We start from the raw sequence: 8,381 nt of genomic DNA, 5'->3' as shown, positions 1-8,381 counted from the left end.
GGGGGGGGGGCTATTACTCTGTCAATGGTCTCGTTTGGTCTTAAGCCAGCACTGCCAACAACAATAGGTCCAAGAACTTCCAGCAGTCCACGGACAGGTGGTTGAGAACCACTTATCTGTAATATTAACCCCTTCGTGACGGGAGACGTACAGTGTACGTCTTGTCACTTTGTGCCTATATGACTGGCCACGTACACTGTACGTGACGAGTTATATCAGGCTTTGTAATGCCGGTATTTGCTGATTCTCAGCATTTAACAGTCATTCATAAATGTCTCAGTATTGAGGCATTAATTAATGAAATAATTAAGCTTTTTGTAAAAGCTTCTTCCTTTCATTAATGAAAGAATGAAGCCGTTACATGCAAATAGAGGACCGCAATTTGCGATCCCGTATTTGACAGCTCAAAATAGCAGAGAGGCAGCAGTGACTCACCTCACCTCTCTGCTATTTGTTTTGACAGTTCGAGAGCCCGATGTTTAGATACATTTCACTGAAAGAATACAATGTATCTCTTTTGAGTGAAATGTATCATTTCTGATCGTCTAGGCACGATCAAAGAGCTTTTAGTGAGATCTGAATCTGACTAAAGTCAGGATCAGTCTCTAAGGTTATTATTAGCTGTTCCTAAGTTTGGATCAGCCTAATAGCCAAAAATAAAATAAAAAAGTTAATTTATCAAGCTGTCATAGTGATTGCTTAATATAAACTGACAAGAAAAAAAAAAGTTTTTTTATTTTATTTTTATTTTTTTTACAAAGTGTAAAAAAATTAAAATAAAGTGTAAAACAAAATTAGGAAAATATAAATTATATATAAATATATTTTTTATACTATAATTAATATAAAAAAATTCTAAAAAAAAAAAAAAATAATCAAAACTTGTGAAAAAAGTGTTTTCTTCTAGTTTTTTTCCTAATTTTTTTATTTTATTCAAACTAAGTGAGGGGTTAGGTACACATATGTGATATAATTATATAGCCCTATCTGTCCTCTAAAAAACAATATATAATATGTGTGGGTACATTTAGTAAGAAAGTATATTACTGCTGTGGAAGAATCACACAGCAAAAATGTAAAAAATGTGTCAGTCATTTATGAACAGAACCTGAAAACTAGCTCAGTCATGAAGGGGTTAAAGAAGGTGTATCACATTCTACTATTGTTTCTTGATAGCCCCGCTGCTTTATCTCCACAAAATACATTCCGCGCAAAACATTCAGATTCAGTTGAATGAGCCAACATCCCATTAAAAATACATAAACTGTACTCATCAAGCTAATATACAGCTGTAATACTATAGCAGTAATGGGCAGTAGACCACAAGAAGCAATGGACTCCTCTTCTTGAATGAGTGGTTTTAATGTGTACAGAAGTGGCCTAGGCTGCCAGAAAGCGTGCAACATGAGTCATTATCAGAGTACAAAGAAATATCCCACAGTGGGGCCCACAGATGGGAGAGTTGCAGATTCCTTGTGTAAACAGCGGTAATGGACGAGACGTCTGAGATGTCACATGTAATTTTCATCTTCTCATGATTTCAATTAGTCAGGGCTTATGATCAATTATATTTGTAGGTCACATAGTAGATAGAGCGAATGAAAGGCTAAGCACTGAAGATAGGCACATTAGGCGTGTACTCAATGCACATGTTATATAACATTATGCCTGGCCTCATGGAAAGAAGAGGAGCAAACTGGGCTATAAATTTATAACCAGCAAGGGGCCAGACAATTTGCTGCTCCTCCCAGGTCTGATAGAATTACCACTCATAGTCATGTGGTTTGTTAAGCTGAAAGTAAGACATGACCTTGATGTTTTGTCTTTTTTTTTTTTTTAAAAAGCATGTTGCACCCTTAACATGTGTCCCCCCTACAATTTCCAGTGGAAAGCAAAAAAAAAAAAACCCTGGAAAAGCTCAGGTCCAGAACCTTTCAGACCTCTCCTGACTCTAAACAGGGTCAACACTTCACTATTATCAGGTTTATTCACAAAAGGGTTAAGAGTTTGGAGAATGCAGGAGAAGTGTCAAGGTCTTACCTTGTCCTCATGGTGGCAGCCATTTTGGACATGTGCAGACTGCAGTCTCTTTTATATCCTCTGATTGCATCATTGCTTGCCTGCTGCCTGGGCGTCGCACAGTGATGATGTGGCAACACCTGACTATATCAGTCTGCTCAGGATTCAAGTTCATTGCCCTTGCGTTTGTGCTCCAAGGTGCATCTCTGGTGATCTGAGTTCCTTTGTGTGTTCCTGTGTATGATCCGGTCCGGCTGACGTTTCCTCTGGCTCTCGACCCCGCATCGCCAGACGTACCCGCATTGGACTTGATTCCGGCTTGGACGACTACCCGCTTTGGACGTGATCCCGGCTCGGCAGATGTACCCGCATTGGACTTGACCGGCTTGTTCCTGACCTCGCTGCTCCCTGATGAATGTTTATTTATGTTCCTTTAGAAAAAAAACTTTATTTTACCTGCGTTTCCATGTGGTCTGGTTTCCTGGCTCCTGTGACAATACGCCAGGGCCATGAATCTTTCCGATGCAGGTACTCCCACGCTTCCTATGCTGATCTCCAGGCTTGATCAACAAGATCACCTTTTGGGACAGTTTGCTCAGGCGCACCGCACACCTTCCTCCTGGTGCTGCTGGGCCGGTGGTTCCTCCTGCTGCTCCCACTGCCACTCCTGCAGTTGCAGCTGAAGTCCCTGTTATCAGAGGGATGACTGGTTCAGCCCCCCTGCCGCAGCAATATGGGGGTGAACCGAGTCAGTGTCGTGGCTTCCTAAACCAAGTGGTCAGATATTTTGAGATGGTCCCTCAGGCGTTTCATTCTGATCAGTCCAAAGTGGGCTTCCTGATTGCGTTGCTCTCGGACAAGGCCTTGGCCTGGGCGAATCCCTTATGGGAGAACGATAAACCAGTGAAACACGTTTACCCGAGTTTTGTTGCCTCCTTTCATAGGGTATTCGATGTACCTGCCCGCTCTGCCTCTGCTGCAAAGCAGCTCCTTTCTATTCAACAGGGTATACGAACCGTAGCCGAATATGCCATTAAATTCCGTACCCTGGCTGCAGAGGTGAGCTGGAATAATGAGGCCCTGGTGGCTGCCTTCACGCTTGGTCTCTCTGATGCGTTGAAGGACGACGTTGCAGCTAAGGATCTCCCTGACGAGCTCGAGGCTCTCGTTTCCTTCCTGATTTTGATCGTTACCAGGCTCATGGAGAGGCCTTCGTTTAAGGAGCGCCTGCGGAGGCCTTCTACCAGATTGGCTCCTACGTTTTCTTTCCCACCCATTCCTCCCACGCCTCCTGGGGATGGTGCGTCTGGCAGTGAACCTATGGAGCTGGGATTCACTCGCCTTTCCGAGGCTGAACGGGCCTTTAGGAGGAGGGAGGGCCGGTGCCTGTATTGCGGTCTCGGTGGGCATATCCTGAAGTCATGCCCGACCCGTCTGGGAAACGCTCGCACCTAAGGTCCTGTCGGGGGCAGATCTTGGGTGGAATTTCCTCGTCCCCGGCTTCCCGCAAAGATAAACCGCTAATCACAGTTGTCCTTTCCTGGACAGGGGGCACGGCGGTTACTCAGGGCATTGGTGGACTCCGGTGCTGGCGGTTATTTTATTGGCAGTACATTTGTTGCTGCGAATTCCATACCCATGCAGCCTCGTGTTACTCCACTGGCCATCGAGGCAATAGATGGTAGACCCCTGCGACCGGCGCAGGTAAGCCATGAGACTGTTCCGGTCATTATGGCGATTGGGGCTGTTCACAGGGAATCTGCCTGTTTTCAGGTTATTTCATCACCGCACTACTCCGTGGTTTTGGGGTTCCCTTGGCTTCAGCAGCACAACCCGACTTTTGATTGGCAGTCGGCCGAGATCCTCTCTTGGTCTCCACAGTGTGGCGCTGTTTGCATTAATTGGCCTGTTGAAGTACTTTGTACCTCCTCGGATTTTGTGTTGCCTTCTGAATATCATGAGTATTGAGATGTATTTGACAAGATGCGCGCTGGTGCCCTTCCCCCCTCATTGTCCCTACGATTGTGCTGTAGATTTGCAACCCGATGCCATTCCCCCTTGTGGCAGGGTTTATCCTCTTTCTGTTGCGGAGAATAAGGCGATGGAGGAGTATGTGGCGGATGCGCTTTCCCGGGGACATATTCGCAAGTCCACTTCTCCAGCAGGTGCTGGCTTTTTCTTCGTAAAGAAAAAGGGGGGCGAGTTGAGACCTTGCATTGACTATAGGGGTCTCAATCGCATCACAGTCAAGAATGCATACCCGATTCCGTTGATTACCGAATTGTTCGTCCGCCTCAAGGGAGCAACAGTCTTTACCAAGCTTGACCTAAGGGCAGCATATAACCTCATAAGGATCAAGGAGGTTGACGAGTGGAAGACCGCATTTAACACCAGAACCGGTCATTATGAATATCTGGTCATGCCTTTTGGCTTGTGCAATGCACCCGCTGTCTTCCAGGAGTTCATTAATGATGTATTTTGCGATATGTTGCAGCAATGTGTGGTGGTCTATTTGGATGACATCTTGGTTTATTCTGACTCCATTGAATCACACTACCTGGATGTCAGACGGGTGCTGCAACGGTTGCGTAGGAATGGTCTTTTCCCCAGTCATCTTCCAGGACAGCCATCGAGATATAGGCTCCGCCTGCCTGCAACAGGAAACACATCAACCACATTAAATAAATAGACTCCTCCTTCCATCCCAAGTCAGTTTTTTTGTGTTTCCGCCGGCTACACAGGGACATCGTAATGTATGTTATTTTCTAGGGCTCATGTTTGTTTGCCTTAGTGCTGAGCCTTACCCTGCTAGGCATTGGGACCTACTCCAGGATTACCTGCTGCAGTGCCTACAGGTATTCCCTATCGGACCCCCACCCGATTCTTGGCCAAGGTTCCCTTCCATCACTCAGGGAAGGCAACCATCCTCCTGCACGTGAGTAGGCGCCAGATGGTGGCCCCCCCTGGTGTACAGCAGTGGCAAGGTGTAATGACCTGGAGTGTGCGTGAGCCCCTGTTGTGGACATGAGTCTGGCGACAACAGGGGCAGCATTCGAGGTGGTACGGGGGCTGTAGGCAGCTTGTGGGGCTGTAGGCCAGGGTCCCGGATACCTCAGCAGCATGGCGGACACTTACCTGATGGTAGGGGGAGCGCTGTCAGTCTTCGGCAGCGTGGGGGTGTTGGCCTCGCGCGGAGGGCTGCAGCGTCTCTTGGCCCCTTGCTGGTGTCGGTGAAAGGCTGTGGAATGTGGCGGGTGACGTCACTTTTCGGCGCCGGCGCCACCTGTAGTGCGCGTCGCGTCGTCGGATGTGGTGACGCACTTCCGGCGCGCCACTTCCGGTTCGGAAGTAGCCTCGCGCCGGAGACACATTAGGAGCTGTGAGCTCAGATAGACAGCAGACGCCACTCGGCCACGACTAACTGGGCAGTAGTGTCCTGTGAAGGGGAATTGGTTCACTCATCAGCTGTACACTGACCATAACCGACCAAGACCACATACGGCCGGTGGGGACGTCAGGAGAGGGCCGATAGCGTGGTCGGCAGTGAGGTGCAAGATGACCACAGATGCCGGGCCGGGTGCTGCTACTCCATCTAGTGGAGACTAGTTTACCGGGTACTTCGGGGGCAGGTGGCTCTACGGGATACACAGAGAGCATAGTGAGCAAGCAAGCGGCCAGTGAATCCTCGGGATCTCAGGATGAGTCACAGGATCACGATGAGTCGGAAGGAGAGTTGCGTAGCAGTTCAGCTACGAAATTCCTTTTTCCATCATGTGAGACAGATGAGCTGTTGAAAGCCATAGGGGATACTCTGGATATTAAAGAGGAGTCCACTGAGCTTTCGGTGCATGACAAACTATATAAGGGGCTTCAGACTAAGAAAGGACGCACCTTCCCGGTCCACAAATCACTCTCGGACATGATCCAACTGGAGTGGCAGCACCTGGAAAAGAGAATGTTTTTTTCTGCTGGTCATAAACCCAGGTTCCCCTTTGCGGAGGAAGATGCAGGTCTTTGGGACAAATGCCCTAAGATAGATGCCTCTTTAGCGAAAGTCTCTAAAAAGACTGACCTGTCTTTTGAGGATATGGGGGCTTTGAAAGACCCGATGGACAGGAAAGCGGAGGCTTTGCTCAGGAAAGGATGGGAATCGGCAAGTGCTGGGTTCAAACCTGGCCTGGCTATTACTTGTGTGGCCAGGACTTTGGGTGTGTGGCTGAATCAGCTGCAAACCCACCTGGAGTCTGGTACGGACCATGACCAGTTACTGGGTTCCCTCCCGGTGCTGAGTAAAGCTGCCGCTTATATTGCGGACGCCTCGGCTGAAGCAGTCAGGTACTCTGCACGGACTACAGTCACGACGGATGCCAGTGCCTGGGGTTGGGGTGCTCACTGCCTGGAGTACATTTGGCAGGCTGCCTGGGAGCAGGCGAGCCGCCTCAAATCGTCAAACTGGAGAGAGCTAAAGGCGATAGAGCTAGCTCTCTGACAGTCCTGGGAGACGTTAGCCGGGCACCATGTGGCAGTGGCCTCGGACAACGCCGCGGCAGTGGCCTACATAAACAGGCGGGGGGGCACACGTTCGCACGGCCTCGTGCAGTTGGCGACGAATATTCTAACTTGGGCAGAGCACACTCTCCTCTCGCTGACGGCGAGGCATATCAAGGGCAGCCTGAACGAGTTGGCAGATTCACTCAGCAGGACGGAGCTGCACAGGTCAGAGTGGTCTCTGGACGCAGGAACGTTTGCATGGATCACCAGCTTGTGGGGCTGTCCCGAAGGTAGACCTCTTCGCAGCAGCCAACAACAGGCAGGTGGAACAATTTTTTTCACTCTCCAGGAACGACGGAGCCCTAGGGGCTGGAGCTTCAGTCTAGGTTACGCATTTCCTCCACTGCAGTTAATCCCGAATGTGCTTCGGAAGCTCAGGGGCGAACGGATGACGTTAATTCTCATAGCGCCATGTTGGCAGAAGCGGCTGTGGTTCACGACCCTCCTGGAGCTGTGTGTGGCAGGGCCTTTGCTTCTTCCGCCAGCGGCGGATTTATTGATGCAGGGCCCGGTGAGACACCCGCAGGTACAAGCTTTAAATTTAGCAGGGTGGCTACTGAGAGGGAGGTGTTAGTGAACAAATGGTTTTCCGCACGGGTGGTGGCTACACAGCTGCACAGTAGAAAGCCAGTGACATCTGCGATCTATCTGACGATAAAGACGGCCCTCTTGGTAGCGTTGGTTTCCGCACGGAGAGTGAGCGAGATTCAGGCATTTTCCATTACAGACCCGTACTGCACCATCCTGGTAGATCGGATTATTTTACGACCAGACCCGGCGTTCTTGCCGAAGGTGGTTTCCACCTTCCACAGGACTCAGGAGGTGGTCATTCCGTCATTTGCCACTAACCCGGCCTCTGCTAGAGAACGGGAGTGGCAGGGTATAGATGTGCGACGGTGTGTCTTGGAGTACCTCCAAGTCACAAAACCTTGGCGGCAGTCGTCCCGCCTCTTTGTTACGTTTGGGGGCCCCACTAGGGGGAACAGGGCCACTAAAAGCACGATAGCCAGGTGGATTAAAATGGCCATAACTGACACCTACAAAGCACAGGGCTTGGTGCTGCCAGGTTCGCTCACGGCACACTCGACTCGAGCATGGGCTACGTCCTGGGCAGAGCGAGCAGGGGCTACTCCAGAACAGATCTGCAGAGCAGCCACGTGGTCCAGCTTCCAGACATTCGTCAGGCACTACAGGCTGGACCTTATGACTCAACAAGACCAGGCATTTGGCAGGAAAGTCCTGCAAGCTGTGGTCCCACCCTAAGAGGTAAGATTTGTCCTCACTGATCCTCTCGATGGCTGTCCTGGAAGATGACTGGGGAAAACATGAGTTGATTACCTGATAACTCTGTTTCCAGGAATCTTCCAGGACAGCATATTCCCGCCCTTGGTGTGTATCCATGTGGCATCCGTGGTTGGATGAAGGAGGGGATACTTTAGTACATGGGGTAGCCTTCGGTCCTAGAGGTTACTGACTTGGGATGGAAGGAGGAGTCTATTTATTTAATGTGGTTGATGTGTTTCCTGTTGCAGGCAGGCGGAGCCTATATCTCGATGGCTGTCCTGGAAGATTCCTGGAAACAGAGTTATCGGGTAATCAACTCATGTTTTCTGTAAGCTTGAGAAATGTGAATTTCACCTGTCTCAGGTTGCCTTCTTGGGCTATATCATTTCTGCTGAAGGGTTCTCCATGGACCCTCAGAAGGTTTCGTCAGTTCTGCGATGGCCTCGCCCCAGTGGTCTCCGTTCCATTCAGCGTTTCCTTGGGTTTGCAAACTATTATCGGAAATTTATCAGGAACTTTTCCGCATT

The sequence above is a fragment of the Nanorana parkeri genome, unplaced genomic scaffold (genome assembly GCF_000935625.1).
Source record: "Nanorana parkeri isolate BGI_ZX_2015 unplaced genomic scaffold, ASM93562v1 scaffold1126, whole genome shotgun sequence".
NCBI classification, from domain to species: Eukaryota; Metazoa; Chordata; class Amphibia; order Anura; family Dicroglossidae; genus Nanorana; species Nanorana parkeri.
Note: the sequence above shows the minus strand (reverse complement) of the source record.